Consider the following 19,579-nt stretch of genomic DNA (forward strand, 5'->3'; position numbering starts at 1 on the left):
CTGCCAATGAGTTGTGATGCAGACACAGTAAGCAGAGAAGTTGTTAATTTATGTTCACACCAACGTGTCACATTAGCCTGAGAAGCAATATTCCTAATTTTGTTAGTGTGAATGAAAGCTTTGGGGGAGGAGATAAGCAGTTAGTCAAAAGTAATAAGAGAATATTTCTCTGGCCCACATCACATCTTTGCCTCCTTCTGGGAGAGTATTGTTTTCTTTAAAACCATGGAAGCTGGATATGGTGGTATATACCTGTCATCCCAGTACTCAGGAGGCTGAGACGGGAAAATCAGAAGTTCAAAGCCAGCTTTGGTAACATGAGTTTGAGGCCTATGTTGGTTGCATCAGACTCTCTCTTGAAAATCAAACAAAAACCTTGGGAGTCAGATGGAACTAGAAAATCTGAACATAATTGAGAGAAACAGTTCAATTCAATGAAGAAGAGCATGAATTCTAAAGTCAGTATTCTTTCACATCTTGGATCCATTATTTCCTTAAGGAAGGTTGGGTAACCTCTCTATATATCTTATTCCTCATCTATAAAATGAGACATTAATGGAAAATATTAATACATTGTTAATATTGTTCATATATTTTTCTAGACCCAGAGGTAAAATTCAGAGGATTGCCGACCCTACGTACAGTCTTCCATAAAGTTAAAGAGGGGAGAATACACACTTAACTCATTTTATAGTATCTGAATTACTCTAATGCTAAAAAAGAACAAAAATATTACAAAATAGAGGAACACTAGATAGATTAATATCCATTATAAACATATATAAAAATCTTCAAATACATTTTATCATGTACAAGTCAACATTGTGAAGAGAATCTATCACTATCAAGTTGGATTTAATACAGGAATCTAATAAAATATTTCAAACTAAAGAGCTGTAACACTTCATCTTCATAAAATAAGAAAGACAAAATAATGAAAAGATGGTCCTGATAAGTGGAGAAAAATACATTTGACAAAATTCAACATGTGTTTTTGACAAACTCATCAGCACACTAAGACAAGAAGGAAACTTGCTCAACCTCACAAAGACATCTGTAAAAATCCACAGCTAACAGACTTAATGGTTAAGAACCAAATGCATTTCTCCTCAGGTCAGGTGAATGATGAGAATATCTGACTTCACATATCTACTCAACGTTGAAGTTTTAGGTACTAGCCAATGCAATAAAGCAAGCAAACATAAATAAATACATAAGTAAATAAATAGATAAGCAAGCAAATAACACCATATTAGAAATAACTCTTTATTCCCATGCAGAATGAACTTTAGTAGGATAAAATCCAATGCAATCTATAAAAAACCTACTATAATTAATTTATGAAACAGAGAAGGTGGTAGTTTTTCAGATCAATATGAAAAAAATCAGTTGTGTTTCTAAATACTAGAAATAGAAAGTCAGAAATTAAATGATAAAATATTAATTTCAAAAGCACCAAGACTTAGAAAGGTATATCTGAAAAAACAATCAGAAGTCATATGCTAACAAATAGTGAGGAGAAAAATCAATGGAAGACTTAAGTAAATAGAAACATGTTGTGTTCATAAGCTGAAAAACTCAGTATGGTTAAGATTTTGCTTTTCTGCAAATTAACCCACATAGATTTAAAAATCAACCAAAATGGATGATGAGTGCATAAGCAAAACCCTCATTACCATTCTCTGGAAGATGATATAGAAGAACATTCATGAATATTGAGACAGGTAAAAATTAATTTACTATAGCTTCTAAATCACATCCAGGAAAGAACAAGCTGATTAATTGGTGCTGTATATTAATCCCTATTTACTGCAAAAGGAAGCTTCTCTAATGAGGGTTAAAAGATATGCTAATACGGGTATAATGATGTCATGAGGTGATTACTTAATATTACATGCATTGAACAGAATAATAGCAGTAGGTTCTCCGCTATGGCCTATGACCTCACAAGCCACAGGTGGTTGGCCCCAGTAACAGCACCAGATATGGGTTTCATCTTGTAGAGTGGGACTTAAACCCAAGCACAACTTTTAACTGAGTATCTTCCTGCCAATGAGTTGTGATGCAGACACAGTAAGCAGAGAAGTTGTTAATTTATGTTCACACCAACGTGTCACATTAGCCTGAGAAGCAATATTCCTAATTTTGTTAGTGTGAATGAAATCTCTGGGGGAGGAGGTAAGCAGTTAGCCAAAAGAAATAAGAGAATATTTCTCTGGCCCACATCACATCTTTGCCTTCTCCTAGGAGAGTATTGTTTCTTTTAAAACCATGGAAGTTGGATATGGTAGTGTATACAGGTGGTGATATATTGTGTATCCTAATAAACTTACCTGGGGATCAGAGGACAGAGCCAGCCACTAGATTAGACATAGAGGTCAGTCATTGGTGGCACACATGCCCTTAATCTCAGGAAGTAATGTCTGGGCAGAGAAAGGTATATAAGGCCTGAGGAAACGGACTCACTCTTGTTACGCTGAGGATATCATAGAGGTAAGAACTAGTGGCTGGCTGCTCTGCTTCTCTGATCTTTCAGCTTTCACCCTGATATCTGGCTCTGGGTTTTTTGTTTTTTTTGTTTGTTTGTTTTTTTTATTAAAAGATCATCTAAGATTCGAACAACATATACCTATCATCCCAGTACTCAGGAGGCTGAGACAGGTAGATCAAGAGTTCAAAACCAGCCTTGACAACATAAGTTTGAGGCCTATGTTGGTTGCATCAGACTCTGTCTTGAAAATCAAACAAAAACCTTGGGAGTCAGATGGAACTAGAAAAGTTGAACGTAATTGAGAGAAACAGTTCAATACAATGATGGAGAGCATGAATTCTAGAGCTACTCTTCACATCCTGGATCCATCATTTCCTTAGGGAAAGTTAAGCAACCTCTCTCTATATATCATTCCTCATCTATAAAATGAGACAATGATAGCAAATGTTAATATGCTGTTAATACTGTTCATATATTTTTCTAGATCCAGAGATAAAATTCAGAGGATTACCAACTCTGTACACAGTCCTCCATAAACTTAGAGGAGAGAACACATGCCTAGCTCATTTTATAATACCTTTATAACTCGAATAATAAAAAAACAAAAATATTACAAAATAAAGGACTAGATTATCATTTATGTCCAACACCATAATATATATATGTATATATATATATATATATATATATATATATATGCCTAATAGATTAATATCCATAACCAAAAATTGGCTTGTCATGCTCATGATGTTTGTGCCCCTATTACCTAGTAAGCATGTTTTTCCAGGCCAGTTATTGGGTACTTCCCAGGATTCACAGCTGAATGAGAGTGAAGATCACTTTTCTCCTCTAGTAGCATACATAGCACCTTTCAGCTATGAAAGCTAGCCAGTAGGGATGAAGTTTCCAGGAGTACTAGCAGAATTTCTTCATGTTCTATGACTAAAGCATATGATGTGTTCAACAATAGGGTCTTATTATGAAGTTCTAGAGGGTAAAAGAACATTGGCAATACCCTGCAATGTTTGGGAATCTGTGGGACCTCACTGGCCACATATTTCAAAGGATGCAGCCCATTCCTGGCACTGAGCGTTTAGTTTGTTAGCCTGGAATATATAAGAGCACCGTCACCCCATCATCCCTCTCTTCTCCTTTCTGTACACTGCCCTCCATTCTCTAATTCAATTTAACTCTTACTCTTTCATTATTTCTTTTTACCCTTTATACCACTAGAGTTGATCCTTTGGAAGCCATCCTAGGGAAATTTGTAATTTCTGCTCATCTATGGGTATTCCAAATGAATTATATACATATAATTGAAGAGTCAAAGCTAACATCCACAAATGAGAGAAAATGTGACATTTATCTTTCTGAACCTGTGTTATCTCATTCAGAATGAATTTTTTCCAGTTTCATTTGTTTACCTGAAAATTTCAACACTTCATTTTTCTTAACAGTGGAATAAAATTATATTTCAAAAATGTACCACACTTTCCTAATCCATTCATCAGTTGATGGCTATCTAGGTTGTTTTTATCTTCTGACTATTGTGACTACAGCAGCAATAAATGTGGATGAACAGATGTATCTGCCGTAGTATGTAGAGATCTCTGGCTATTTGTTCCAGAATGGTATGGCTGGATCATGTGACAGATCTATTTCTGGATTTCAGAGAAACTTCCACACTAATTTCTTCACAGAAATTAAAAAAAAAATCTTAAATTTCATTTGAAAAAACAAAAGACCCAGGAAATAAGAAATAATTCTAAACAACTAAAAAAAATCTGCTAGAGGTGTCATCATCCCAGATTGCAAGTTATAGTACAGAGCTGTCATAATAAAAAACAGCATGTGAGTGGCAAAAGAAAAAATGCACACTGATCACTGGAAAAGAATTGAGGATCCACATGTAAGCCCACACCACTACAGTCTTCTTAGTTTTGTCAGAGATGCCATAGAGCACACACTGGAGAGAAAAAAAAAACCACAACGTTTTCAGAAAGTGGTGCTGATCAAACTATATGTAGAAGGACGAATTTTGATCTTCATTTCTCTGCACAAAACTCAACTCCCAATGTATCAAGGACCTCAACAGAATCTGATAGAAGAGAAATTAGGAACATGCTTGAACTCATTGGCACAGGAAAGGATTTTCTAAACAAGGCCCCAGTAGTGACAATATTAGAACCAATAATTAATATATAGGATTTCATCAAGTTCATCCATAGATTTAAAACATAGTTTGCCAAGGAAGAACATGGACCACATCATTAGCCACTGCGGTGCACTGGCCAAAGCCACAATGAGACTTATGGTATATGCCGATTTGATTGGCTGAAAGCAATCAAACCAACAGTATCAGTGTTGACACTGGATACTGGAGAAACTGGAACTCTCTTGAGCCTTTGTTGGCAATGTAAAATTTTGCAACAACTTAATAAAAATGTTAACAGGTTTGTTATTTTCATTTAAAATTAATCAAATAAATACCTGTAGCATATGACCTAATGGTTCTGTTTCTTGATTCTTTATTTGATCCTGAGTAAGTAACACATGTACTCAAGAAGATTTTTAGACTCATGTTGATGGAAAATTTTATTTTTAGTAGCCAGAGACTGGAAAGTCCCAAATGGCTATGAACAAGTGAATGAATAAACAAACTGTGGTATTCTGGTTGTGATGGGTAGTGTTAATTGTCGGTTTGACAGAATTGAGAATCTCCTAAGTGATAGATTTCTGGAGGATTATCTTGATTGCATTAATTGAGGTACAAAGACACATCTATTGTGCGGCACCATTCATTGACTGGGATCTCGGGCTGTATAAATACAGAGGATCGTACACACATTCATTGCTCTGTTTCCCGATTTTGAATGTGATGAGAACTTCTGCTTCGAGCTTCTTTTGCCTGGACTTCTTCACCACGAAGAAATGGACAGGGAGCTAAAACAAATCCTTTCTCCCTTAAGTTGTTTTTGTCTGAGCATTTTACCACAGTAGAAGGAGAAAATGAAGACACCAAATAATACAATACAGTTCAGCAATCCAAAAGAATGACTACACATTATCAGGACAGGGCAGATACACACACGGCACAGATGGGTTAGAATTGTCACGAGTGGTCAATCCAGATAGCAGAGAATAAAACTTGATTCTGTTTACTTAAAAACTCCAACCTGCAAAGTAATCTATAATGACAAGAAGCAAACCAGTTATTATCTCAGGCTGGGAGTGGGTTAAGGTAAGATGAGATGAAGGATGCTTTGGAATAATTCTTCTGTACACTGTGTGAATATTTGCCACTATGATTGGTTTAGTAAACAAGCTGACTGGCCAATAGCTGAACAGGATAAAGTTAGGTAGGAAAACCAAACTGAGAATGATAGGATGAAGAAGGGCAGAGTCAGAGAAGTTGCCAGTCAGATGGAAAATGAGTTGGACACACAAAATTGGATAGAGGTAAAAGCCACATGCCTTGGGGCAGAATGTAGATGAATAGAAATGAGTTAAGTTGTAAGAGCTAGCTAGTTATTAACAAACTTGAAGCTATTGGCCGAACGTTTATAAATAATATTAAGTCTCTGTGTTGGCTATTTGGGAGCAGGTAGTTGTGACAGGAAAACTCTGCCTACAGAAGGGTCTCAGTGAAAGAAGTTTGAGTTATAAATATGTTCATTCTATAATCAGATAATGGTCATGACTGTCCACATATGCCAAAGCTTACTGAGTTGTGCATTTGAATGTATGAAGTCTACTGTTATATTATGCCTCAAAAGAGCTCTCCAAAAATACTCATATTTTTAATTTTGGAAGAGATTCAAACCACCATATCTCTGTATTTTACATTTGATTGGTGATAAAGCTTGTAAAGCCAGGACTGGTGAGAGAGCTTAGTGGGTAATAGTGCTCACTGTCAAGCCGAATGACTTGAGATTAATCCCAAGGATGCAAATATTAGGAGAGAATTGACTCCCAAGGGTTGCCTGCTGCTCTCCACTCCTGAAACTTATTCTCACTTGTCTCATGGTTATCCACCTGCACTTTGTGCCATAGCAAAAGACAACATCCAGTGACTTAAAACCCAAACATCTGGTGTTCACTCTCTGCCCTTTTCCCCCAAATATAATCCACCATAATGAAGACACATTTACAATGATAACAAGTGCTCAGATCAATAAATCTATATTACAAAAGACCAGGAGTATTTCAAACAGAAACTGCAGATGGAATTAAAATCATTTTAATTTATTAGCATAATCTTCATATGTACACTTTTATGTAGAAGCTATATATACTAGGAAAAGGATCAAATCACAGCTCTCTATTGCCTCTTCTGCTCAGCATACACTTAAGAATATTTATAAACATTACTATTAAATCTTTACAAGAAAAGTTCAAGTTGGTTAGTGTTCTCTTCCTGTATCTTTAGATTTATTTTTATTTATGTGTACATGTGTTTGTGTGTGCTATGTGAGTACAAGGCTGACTGTCAAAGCCAGAGGAAGACATCAGATTCCCTGGAGCAGGAGTTATATCTAGATAGCTGTGAGCTGCCCACCATAGGTGATTGGTACCCAACTTCAGTTCTTTGGAAAAGCAGCAAATGCTCTTAATTGCAGAACCATCTCTCCAGATCCCTCCTGCTGACTTTAGATTTATGTTTATATTTACTGACTCCTGTTAATTGTAACCATTCACTTGGACCAAAGCAAAGTGCTCAGTAAGTATATTTTATTCTCCAAGTCTTTCTGGCACTTACTGCAAGCTCAGTAAATGATGTGTCAGTGGATGTAATCAAGAAACCTTGAGGCATTGGCATGGAGAACAAGGTAATTGTCCCTTCCATGTTCTGAATATGCCACATTGTTCCACATTCCTGAATCTTCAGAAGACAGTATTTCACTTTTTCCATTAGAAAAAAAAAATATTGAAAGTAAGAGTGCACTTCTCCAGCCCCACGTGTTCTTTATTTTTTTTTTATTTATTTTATAATTTAATTTAATTTTACATATCAGCCACGGATTCCCTTTTTCTTCCCCCTCCTCCCCCCACCTTCCCCACAGCCTACCCCCCATTCCCATCTCCTCCAGGGCAAAGACTCCCCTGAGGATTGAGTTCAACCTGGCAGATTCAGTCCAGGCAGGTCCAGTTCCCTCCTCCCAGGCTGAGTCAAGTGTCTCTGTATAAACTCCCAGTTTCAAACAGCCAACTCATGCACTGAGTACAGGACCTGGTCCCACTGCCTGGATGCCTCCAAAACAGATCAAGCTAATCAATTGTCTCACTTATCCAGAGGGCCTGATCCAGTTGGGGGCTCCTCAGCTATTGGTTCTTGATTAAATTATTAAAAGCATTCATATGTGCTTAATTTTTCTCACTTACCAGAATCACTGATTAAAGGTTTGCTGTCATGCAGAGGGACTCTGTATAAGCAAGACAGTTGTGTAGCTTGATCTGCTTAAGGGGCTCCCTGGCAGTAGGATCAGAATTCATCCCTGGTGCATGAGCAGGCTTTTTGGAGCCCACTACCTATGATAGGACATTTTGCACAGCCTTGAAGCAGGAGGAGGGGCTTGGACCTGCCCCTACTAAATGTACCAGGCTCTGCTGACTCCCCATGGGAAGCTGTACCCTCTTGTAGGAGGGAATGGGGGTTGGGTTGAGAGGGGGAGGCCGGAGGGGTGGGATAAGAGAAGAAGGGGATTTTTTATTGGTATGTAAATTCAATAAAAAATTTTTCTTAATAAAAAAGAAGTTTGCTGCTAGAGGGATTTTGTGTTTGATCATATCCTGTATACCACAGCAGGCTTTCTAACTTGCTGTGTATGTTTGTGTAGCTACTCACCAGTGAACTTGACTAAATTCCCAGGAATCATTGCACTGGAGGGAAAGGAACTCACTGGGGCAGAAGGTGTTCTAAGGATCTTGTGTCCACTGCTTCCACTGGAGTGCTTGTGGTCACAGCTTTGTTGTAAAGGTGTGCTGCCCTGGGCAGGGTAGACAAAGTATCTCATTGCCATATAGAGGCACAAAATTTCCTCTTGTGTACATCCTCATTGATGTGCATGAGAGAATGATCATAGATTTTTTAATGTATGTTTTGTATTGAAAATAATTTTTTTCATACAGTTTATTCTGGTGATAGGTTCTCTTCATCCATCTCCTCTCTGACCCTCCCCTACTCCCCATTCACCCAACTCCACCCAGTTTCTTTCATTGCTTCTTTAGAACACAGACAAAGAGAGATAAATAAAAAAATAAAAAGTACAAGGAAAAAATTTTTTTAAAAATCATAAAAATACTAAATCAGAAATCATAATATACAAGTAAAAGATCACTAAGGGGATCAAAATAGCCAAACAAAGCAGTGTGGGACCAATCTCTATACAAATACCGCAGAATTCATTTGTGTTGGCCATCTAATACTGGGCATGGGTCTACCCTTATGTCTGATTACTGTGCCCATTAATACTCCATTGCAGAAAATTAATTTTTCCGTTGCAATATCATGTCAATTATAGACAGCTTTTTGGTTAAGGGGTGGGAGCTTGTTTCTACTTCCCACTCTCAGCACTGAGTCTCTGAATGGCTTGAACCTGGGAAGGCCATGTTCCTGCTGCCACAGTCTCTGTGGATTCATAAGTTTGTCATTCCTGTTGTGTCTGGAAACATTGTTTCCTTGGGAGCATCCATCCCTTCCAACTGTTACAATCTTCCTGCTTCTTTTTCCCTGTAGTTCCCTGAACCCTGAGGGAAGGAGTTCTAGGAAAGCATACCAAAGTCTCTCACTCCACATTATCTAGATGTGGGCCTCTGTATTAGTTCGCATCTTCTGCAAGTGGAAGCCGCTCTGATGATGGATGAGTAAGTCACTGATCTTTGGATATAGCAGGATGTCATTAGAAGACATTGTATTGTTATGTTCTTTAAGTGGAGCAATAATATTTGGTTTTCCCCTAGGCCACCATGGAGTAGACTCCAGTCAGAGAGTGGTTGGTCACTCCCACAACATCTGTGCCACTATTAGATCAACATATCGTGCAGGAAGGTCACCACCATCAGTCACAGTCTTTACAGCATGTAGAGTCCCTTCCAGTTCCACCAACACTAGTCTTTAGGGGTGAAAGTTCTAGTTAGGCACCAGCTTGATTTTCTGTATTTGATGAAATATCTAAGTATTGCCTTTAGCAATAATGCTTTACCATCCATTTGTGGAGAGAAAGCAATAGCCTTGGCAATAGTCTGAAGTGTTTCAGTGTTTCCATGGGTTACAGGTTTATAGGTCCCTGAAGCCCTCCAGAGAGTCCCTGATGGTGTCCTGAAGAGCAAAGACAATCAAGAAGCTTACAGAGTACTGAGGGTAAGCACAATTGCCTTGGCTTCTTATTTTTCCTCTTTTCCAGGTTTATTAAATGTAATTGGGAATTAAATATCACATGCTTATCTAATATGTCTGATGTATTTTATAAATGTGCATTCTATGAAGTTATTACCACTGTCAAGTTAATTGATATATCCTTCATTCTGTTAACATTTTTGTGTGTATGTATAACGTTTAAGATTTATTATTTTAGCCAATTTCAAGTATCAACGCAGTTTTATTTAGTGTAAATTCCGAACTGTACATTCAGCCTTGAATTTCTCAATCTGCATAATTTTGATATGTTATTGACTATGTACACACACTCATTTTTGATCAATTCATCCCTTCATGGGTACTTAGGATGACCCCATATCTTTACTATTGTGGCTAGTATTACAATAATCACAGAATGTAGATATCTTTGTCATTAATTTTTTATGCCTCATATTCATTGTGTATGCTGATGGATTTCACACATACCATTTCTCTAAAATATTTCATGTATTTGGGCCATGGTCAGCCCTATAACTCCTCTTTTTTCCCATTTCTGCTATCTCTCTTCCTATTAGACACCTTCACCCAGAATCCTTCCTGCTTTTGTGTCACCGATATGTCCATAACACACCTATGTGCAATCTGAGATCCACAAATAAGAGAAAATGCATGATATCTGTTAGTAATTGATAAGTGAGTTCCTTCAAAATAACAAAGGACACAGTTAATTGAATAAACAGTAATTCTGTCAAATGGGAGAACATTTTTGCTATCTAACTATCAGACAGTGAATTCTTATCTATAATACATAAAGGAATCAAATTACTAAACACCAAACATCCAGACAACTCAATCAAAACTGGGCTAATGAAACAACTAGGCAGTTATCAAAAGATGAAGTACCGGTTGCCAAGAAGCATGGGAAACAATGTTCAACCTTCCTAGTCATTAGCAAAATATAAATTAAAACTATGTTGAGAGTCCACTCATTTCCCCCCAGTCAAAATGGCTATCACTAAGAAAACTAACATCTAGTGATGGTGAGGACGTGGTAAAACAAAACAAACTCTGTTTACACAATGACCAAACACATCACCAGTGCCATGTAAATTGGTCCACTATTATTTTCAAGTAATTATTTCAGTCCTCTTGGATACAGCATCATGAGTAGATTGCTATAGAATAGGTGTATTTTTAATTGTTTTTAAGGAATATCAATACTGTTTTCCATAATGACTATAATAAATATCCACACCATGAGTACACTGAGTTTTCAGTTTGTCCACATCATCAATGACACTTGGTATCTATTGTCTTTTTATCATAGCCATTCTAACAGATACAGGGGTATACTGAATTGTGGTTTGGATTTGATTTTTTCTGGTAACTAGTGATGTTAACCATTTTTAACATATTTCTTGGATGTCTTAAAACAAATATTTGTTCAGGTCTCTGCATGATAGTTTCATGTCAACGTGACACAAGCTAAAAGTCAATTGAGAGGAGAGAACGTCTATTAAGAAAATGCCTCCAGAAGATCATGGCTGCAGGCAAGCCTGTAGGGCATTTTCTTTCTTTTTTTTCTTTAAGATTTATTTAGTATGTATACAGTATTATGCCTGCATGCCAGAAAAGGGCGCCAGATCCCATGACAGATGGTTGGGAGCCACTATGTGGTTGCTGGGAATTGAACTCAGGACCTCTGGAAGAGCAGCCAGTGCTCTTAACCACCCAGTCATCTCTCCAGCCCAGGATTTTCTTAATTAGTAGTTGATGGAGAAGGACTCAGGACGCTGTGGTTGGTACCATCCTTGGGCTAGTGGTCCTGGAGTCTATAAGAAAGTAGGCTGAACAAGTCATGAGGAGCAATACAGTAAGCAACACTTCTCCATGGCCTTTGCATCAGCCCCTACCTTCAGGTTCCCATTGTATGTGAGTTCCTACCCTCACTGCTTTTGATGGTGATCTGTTATATGGAAATGTAAACTAAATAAACCCTTTTCTACACACTTTGTTTTTAGTCATGGTGTTTTATCACAGCAATAGTAACCCTGAGTAAAACAAGGTCCTTTGCCCATTTTTCATTGAATGACTTGTGTGATGTATATATTTTAAAAATTAACCCCTTCCTGATGCCTGATTTAAGATTGCTTTCTTCTCTTCTGTTGACTGTTTCTTCATTTAATTGTTTCTTTTGTTATACAGAAAGAAGCTTTATATTATTGTGTAATCACCAACGCATGATCCTCATGGACAATGATCCTTATGCATGGAAGAATATATGTTCTATTGCTATTTAATAGAATATACTAGCATGTAAATTTGGTCCATTTGTTCTTATAGTGTGTTTCAGTTTTATAAGTACTTATTTTTCTGTCTTATTTATTCATTTTAGAGCAACGTATTGAAGTTAATCAATATTATCTCATCATTATCTCTTTTATAATTCATTTGTATAAATACTTTCTGTGTATATTTAGATGATAGTAATGTGGGATTTTTTGAGAGTGACTTTTGTCAAGCCAATTGAACTTGATCCAATTACCCAGAGTACCGGACACTCACAGTCCCCAAATATTGGCCTAGGAGAATGGCTCCAAAATTTATTATCTTGTGCTAATGAAGATAAAAGATCTGGGTATTTATGAGTGTAAGCAATCTAGAAGTAGGCTTTATGAAGGAGAATAAGAGAAAAGTTAAAAATTAATGAAAGAGGGAAAATAGGAGAAAAAAAAATCCTAGGATTGAGAGGGCTTGCCATGAGAGATGGAGCCATTGAAATTTCTTGCCCAGGGATTTTTATAGCATGATGGGAGAAACCAGACAAAAACTGGGGTGTAAAAGTGGTCAGTTCTCTGGAGTAAAACAGGCCAAGTCAATCGAGGGCCCTTTTGCCCTGTGCATTTTCCACATGCCCAACCGGGGGGATGACCATGCTCTGTGCACATGCTCTGTACCCAAGAGCCCTATGCATTTTCCACTCACCCAAGCAGGGGGACGACCATGCTCTGTGCACATGCTCTGTACCCAAGGGCCCTATGCATTTTCCACTCACCCAAGCAGGGGGACGACCATGCTCTATGCACATGCTCTGTACCCAGTTGCAGATGGTTGAAGCCCCTTTCTACACTGTCCATCTCTAACTCCAAACTTACTAGTTGCTGGTCTGGACACCTCCAGCCATCAGTGCCTCCAACCTTGCAGGTTTTTCAAGTGCTGTTAGGTCCAGGAATCTCTCTTCATTCCCACAGTGGTCTTCATTAACTCCTTAAACAGGATAGTCTGGAGCTTCTTTTCTGAAAAAAAAGTGGAGGCTTTTGTAGAAACTGTCTTTATTTCATAAAGTTAGTGCATTAGAACAAGAATATATACACATCTCTGGTCTTTCTGATCTGGCTGCTTTAACTCTAACCTTTTTTACCCAAGAATGTATTTCCCTGTGACATGTGTGAGCCTCTTGTAGTTTTTACCATCACCCTTCTCCCTGACTATCTATAGAGAGCTTGGGGCTGAATCAGTAGGGAGTTGGGTGCCTATATCTTTACAATCATTGCACAATCTTGATAAACCACAGTCTCTGTCTGCTTTAACTTAATTCTATTTTGTGTAAGTATAGTCAAGTCTACTATTCTTGGTTACTCTTTCTATGGAATATATCCTTCTATTTAAAATCATTATTTGTTCTTAAATCTATAACCCTATTTTGGTAATTATACCTGCAGTTTTTAAATATCCTTAAATCTACAAGACCCTCTCACAGTCAGATAATGGTTGAATCTTTCTTTGAAAAACCCATTCAGCAGTTTTATTTCAGTTTATTGGAGAAGCTAATCAATTTTTCAATTTAAGTATTATTCAAAGTTTAGGATTTATTATAACTATAATAATTTCTTTGTTTGTCAATTCTTTTATAGTTTCTTATTTTTCTTTTTCACTACTACTGTTATTGTTGTGGTTTTGTTTTTAAGTGGTATGTTTTGGTTGCTGACTTTTGTTTGTTTGCTTGGTCAGTTGGTGGCTTGTTTGTTGTATGTGTTCAGTTACCACTGGGTTAATATAATATTTCTTGTTGTCATCATAGTCTGTTTTTAGGCATTACCAACTTAATTTTGAGTACACCATGAGTTAGGTAGAATATGGTGACAATTAGAGCATGTCAAGACAGTCAGTGGCTATGGATAATGTTCTCCTGAAGACTCATCTCTAGTGACATACTTCCTTCATTCATCCCTATGTCCTAAAGTTTCTACAACATTCCACCAAGTACTCAAAGTATTAGCTCATGAGGCACCCTTTATATTTGATCCATAACATTCTCTATGGAACTTTGCAACTTACTGGTGTGTTCTTCGGTTCAATGATTTCCAATTAGATTTCTCTCATGGTTTCTACTTTTGGACCTCTAATTTTGTTAACTTGTTGAGCTTTTAATTGTTTTTTTTTTTAAATATTGTTTTCTTGTTGTTTACTTGTTTTCTCTTCAATATCATTAAATTCTTCAATAGGATTATTCTGATTTTGACCAGTTTTTTTTTAATATCTCCATTTACTGGAGATTGCTTTTGTTTTATTTTGTCTTTTTATGGCCATATTTCCCTGATTATTTATAATCCTCATAGCTCTCCTTTGGTATCTGTGAGTTTTGAGAAGTGGACATCAACTAGTCTTTTTAAATGAGCTTCCATAGGAGTAGTCTGTAGGGAGCCAAGGAAACCCTAGTGAATGTGTAGAGTAGATGAAGTCCCAAGTGAGTATGTAATGTTTGACCTGGGCAAATATATGTCGAAGACTGAATGCCTCAGATCTATGGGAATGGCAAAGCCTTCCTCATATGGGTAAGACCCAGAAGGATTCCAAAGTCTTCCTCTGGTCTGAGTGCACATGTCAGCATTATGTGCAAACATTAACCATGGTAGCTTCCTTCTACCAAATGATTACAGAAACTGTTCATCTTACAGAGACTCCTACTGAGACTACCTAACTCTTTTCCCATGTGATATACAGAACAAACACACTGAGGTTCTGAACTCTGGCAGTAGTAGGAGCCTCTCTATTAGAGTGTGTGTGGCCCATGTAATCTCAGCTTTTACATATGTGTATCTGTGTATCTGTCCTTTCTTCATTCCTCACAGTATTTAGTCAAGTTTCCAGTACTGAGTCCAAGCTGGACTCAGCAATAGTCCTTCCAAGATTCTGAGTGGGCTATTTCATGTGATACATGAATAATCTTGGTGAATATCCTCAGAGTACCTAGCTTGGTGTCTGGACCTATAAAGCCTGTGAACCATGTCCATGAGGATCAGAGTGAAATGTGAGTTCATAGGAGCTGACTTGGCATTGGAGTTGTACTTGAACCTGAGTCTGCTTGTGCCAGACTCATAACAGGATGACCTTGAAGTCTGAGTAGTAAAGGTAAGTCTAGGCTCATGGTGTATTAAACCTGTGGTAGGGGTGATAGTATGATTCTATAATGTGCCATAGTATGAGCCACTGGCTTTGACATGGTCCTGATCTTCAGGAGACAGGCCTGGACATCAAGACCTTGGGAACTGGTGTGGCCATGAGACAGGTATAATGCCACATTTTATGACAGATGCTTGTCCAACGCATTGTCTGTGGTGTATTTTATCTGCCCACACTGGTATTGATAACCTAATTGCTTATACTGTAGCCTGCATTTGACTCTAAATTACTTTATAATCTTATTACATATTATACTCTTCTTATCACTTATCTTTTCCTACATATCTGTTGCTTCCTACCTCTTTTCTCTTTAATTCTGTCACACTAGATTCTTTGTTTTCAGCCTTTAAAAAACAATTTTTAATTCTTTAACTGCTGCTTAAACACATCAACATTTCTCAATAAAACATGAGCAGTAGCCTCACCATTAATAACAAGCCTCTGACAAGCACTTAATTCTCTATGACTACTTTCTTTCCCTATCCCTTTTGACTCACTCCATAGTGACCATTACACATTAGAAAATTGGTTTGTAAAATAAAGTGTGGCTAAGCAGAGGATTGGTAATAAAGCTTGCCCAGTCTATATGAGGTCCTGGTTTCAATCCCCAACTTCTTAAGAGATGAACAGATAGGTATGGATAGTAGGTAGATAGGTATATAGACTGACTTATAGTCAATAGATAGATGATGGATAGATGATAGATTAGATAGATAGAGAGAGAGTCAGATGATTAGATAGATAGGTAGATAGATAGATAGATAGATAGATAGATAGATAGATAGATAGATAATACATAGATACATACATATAGATAGATAGATAGATAGATAATACATAGATACATACATAGATGCATATATTGTTTGAGTAATAGTTGTATCATCATGTGAAAAAATTCAGCTTATTAATTCAGTTTTATATTATTTTTATTTTTAATTATCTTCAGGTATGTGTGTATCTGTGCAAGTGGATGCAGTTTTCCCATGCAGGCTTGAGACATTGGGTCCCCTGGAGCTGAAGTTATAAGCATTAATGAGGCACCTGTTGTGTATGCTGGGAACAGAACTCAGATCCTCTGCAAGAGCTGAATGTAGTTAGAGTTTTTTTGGTCCTGCCTGACCCACAGTCAGGACAAATCTCTCTCACCCGCCAGTCCCGCAGCCACTCTGACCCAACCAAGTAAACACATAGAGACTTATATTACTTATAAACTGTATGGCCGTGGCAGGCTTCTTGCTAACTGTTCCTATACCTTAAATTAACTCATTTCTATTAATATATAAGTTGCCATGTGGCTCATGGCTTACCGGCATCTTAACATCTTCTCATGGAGGTGGCTAGCAGTGTCTCTCTGCCTCAGCCTTCCATTTCCCAGAATTCTCCTCTCTCCTTGTCCTGCCTATACTTGCTGCCTATCTACTGGCCAATCAGTGTTTTTTTTTTTAATTAACCAATCAGAGCAACACATTTAATGTACAAAACATCCCACAGCAGCTGAACATGCTTTTAACTGCTGAGTCATGCCTCCAGCCCCTTGACTCAATTTTTTACCTCAGGAAACTCAAAATTCTGACAAAGGAAACACAGAAACGTCAAAGGGACAGTCTATAAAACAAGCAATTGAGGAGGCCCTTGGCTATTTAGTGATGGGTACACAGACACATTTCATTAATGACAATACCAACCAATATGTGCATATGTCTTTTGCTAACACATCATCAAACTTCCTAATAATTTTCAGATGGTTCATTCACTAGAAGTATGGCCAAATGTGGACAAAAATCATCTGAGCCTAATTCTTTGTGAATGTTTTTACAATTTCACCTTTCTTTCCAGTTTTAGAGTTCTCATTTGAAAATGTGAGTAATAACACCTTTCATTAGGGTTGCTATAAATAATGATTAAGAAAATCCACATCAAACATTCAACCTGACACATAGACACTAGTAATTACTGTCCATGGGACTCTGTTCAAATATCTTTCTGATAACTTATTAGTTCACTTTATTTATTATTAAAATTGTTTGATCTTACTTGTTGGATGCTACATATTTTGTAATTATACACAGGGCTACTTAAGATAATTTCTCGGATTTACTTTCCCAGACCAGAAAACCTGGTTGCTTCGGTTATACTGAATTTTAATATGCATTTCACTAACTAACTAATATGATATTACCTGTGCACCTAATGGACATGGTCATTGAGGTTATTGATTGAGCTATTAAATACCAAGAAATACAGGAATAATTATGATGGAAAGTCAATTGTTATGCCATTCCAGGTTAACACGATCCACTGATATCAATCTTTGCATATTCACTGTTGATATCTGCCTACTTTAATAAATATGTATGGTCCATTATGTCAACTCGGGAAAGTGTGGAGCATCTATCATCCACAGCAGCATCAACAGCCTCACTGTGGCACCATAGGGCAGATCCACATTCCCTCTAATTCCAGTCAGCCATCAGGTGGTCATGGGATTCAACAGTCATAGAAAATTACTTTGTAAAGTCACAAAGCAGTTGGCAAAAATTTTCACCTCTCATCGATTTTAGGCAGAAGCGTATGAGTGTCTGTCCTTTCTTCATGCACCCATCACCTCTAGTCATGTTTGGTTTCCAGCACCCATGTCAGGCGGCTCACAACTGCCTGTCACGCTCGTTCCCAGGGGTCTGTCAGACCCTTCTAGCCTCTGCAGGCACCTGTATGCATGTGGTGCACATATAGAACATCAGGCATGCACACGTGCACATTGAATAAATGCGTTTTAGAGGGTGGAGGCTGGAGGGGCAGGAGGAGGGAAGAGGGAGATCTGTGATTTTTTTTTTTTTTTTAAGATTTCAAACCAAAAAAAGGGGAAATGTGGTAGTATTGTGTTCCTCCCCCAAAATATTGTGCACCCTAATAAATTTATCTGGGGTCAGAGACAGAACAGCCACTAGATACAAAGGCTAAAAAATGGTGGCACTCACACCTTTAATCCTAGCATTCCAGAGGTAGAAATCCCTCTGGATCTCTGTGACCAGGCATGGTGACTCATGCCTTTAATCCCAGGGAGTGGTGGTAGAAAGCAGAAAGGTATATAAGGCGTGAGGACCAGAAACTAGAAACATTTGGCTGGTTAAGCTTTTGGCTGGTTAAGCTTCAGGCTTTCGAGCAGCAGTTCAGCTGAGAACCATTGGGATGAGGACACAGAAGCTTCCAGTCTGAGGAAACAAGACCAGCTGAGAAGTTGGCCAGGTGAGGTTAGCTGTGGCTTGTTCTGTCTCTCTGATCTTCCAGTGTCCACCCCAATAACTGGCCTCAGGTTTGATTTTATTAATAAGATCTTTTAAGGTTCATGCTACCGTGATTGATATGTAAAATGAATAAAAAATTGCTTAATGATAACAAATAAATGCGTTTTTAAAATGTTTATCCATGTGAATGCAAGCTGTAAGCTGTTAAATTTGCTTTATAGAAAATCTATGTCTGATTATCCTACCTTGTAGTTAGGAACTGAAATAGGAAGACAAAGTAGTAGTCCCTGGTCACCTGGTTTGTGGACTGAAGCTGGGAAAGCTGAGTTTGAATGATTTAAGAGACAATGATTGAAAATACTCATTTATATTATAATAAAATATCAAACACCTGCATTCCTACAGTATGTGAAATGGCTATGCTGAAAAAAGACACACCAGCACGCTATCCACAAAATGAACAAATTACTAAAGAGAAAACAAATGACTAGCAGGCCGTTTTTAAATGGATTTATACTTTTTAAATAAAATTTAAGAATAATCTCTAAATTACAATACACAGCACCAAGAACGTAGGATAGTCAGATACAAGTGTATGCAAGTTTCAGGAAATTAATTTATCTGTTTGATAAAGGGTATTAACAGCATTTAAAATGCTCATTCCACTTCATGCAGTGTTGCAATTTCAGGAAAATAACCTGAAGTGAACACCCACAAAGGTTAGGCACAAAGATATCACAATATTGTTTTATTCAAGGAGGAGAGAAAAAAACATTATAAATGGAATGATTGGATGGCATCGGGTTGTGATTTAGAAAATGAAATATGCCACATGCCACTAAATCATATGATTTCTTAATCATAATATTTTTCTAATATGCAGAAATACAGAACATCAAATAAACAATACATTTATGTGAAACATGTCATATAATCTCAATCACATAAACACACAGACATGTCTAGAGAGAGAGAGAGAAAATTTACCCAAAGCATAGAACTAATACCCAGTAGGAGCTA

Source organism: Peromyscus leucopus, chromosome 15 (genome assembly GCF_004664715.2).
Source record: "Peromyscus leucopus breed LL Stock chromosome 15, UCI_PerLeu_2.1, whole genome shotgun sequence".
Classification (NCBI taxonomy): domain Eukaryota; kingdom Metazoa; phylum Chordata; class Mammalia; order Rodentia; family Cricetidae; genus Peromyscus; species Peromyscus leucopus.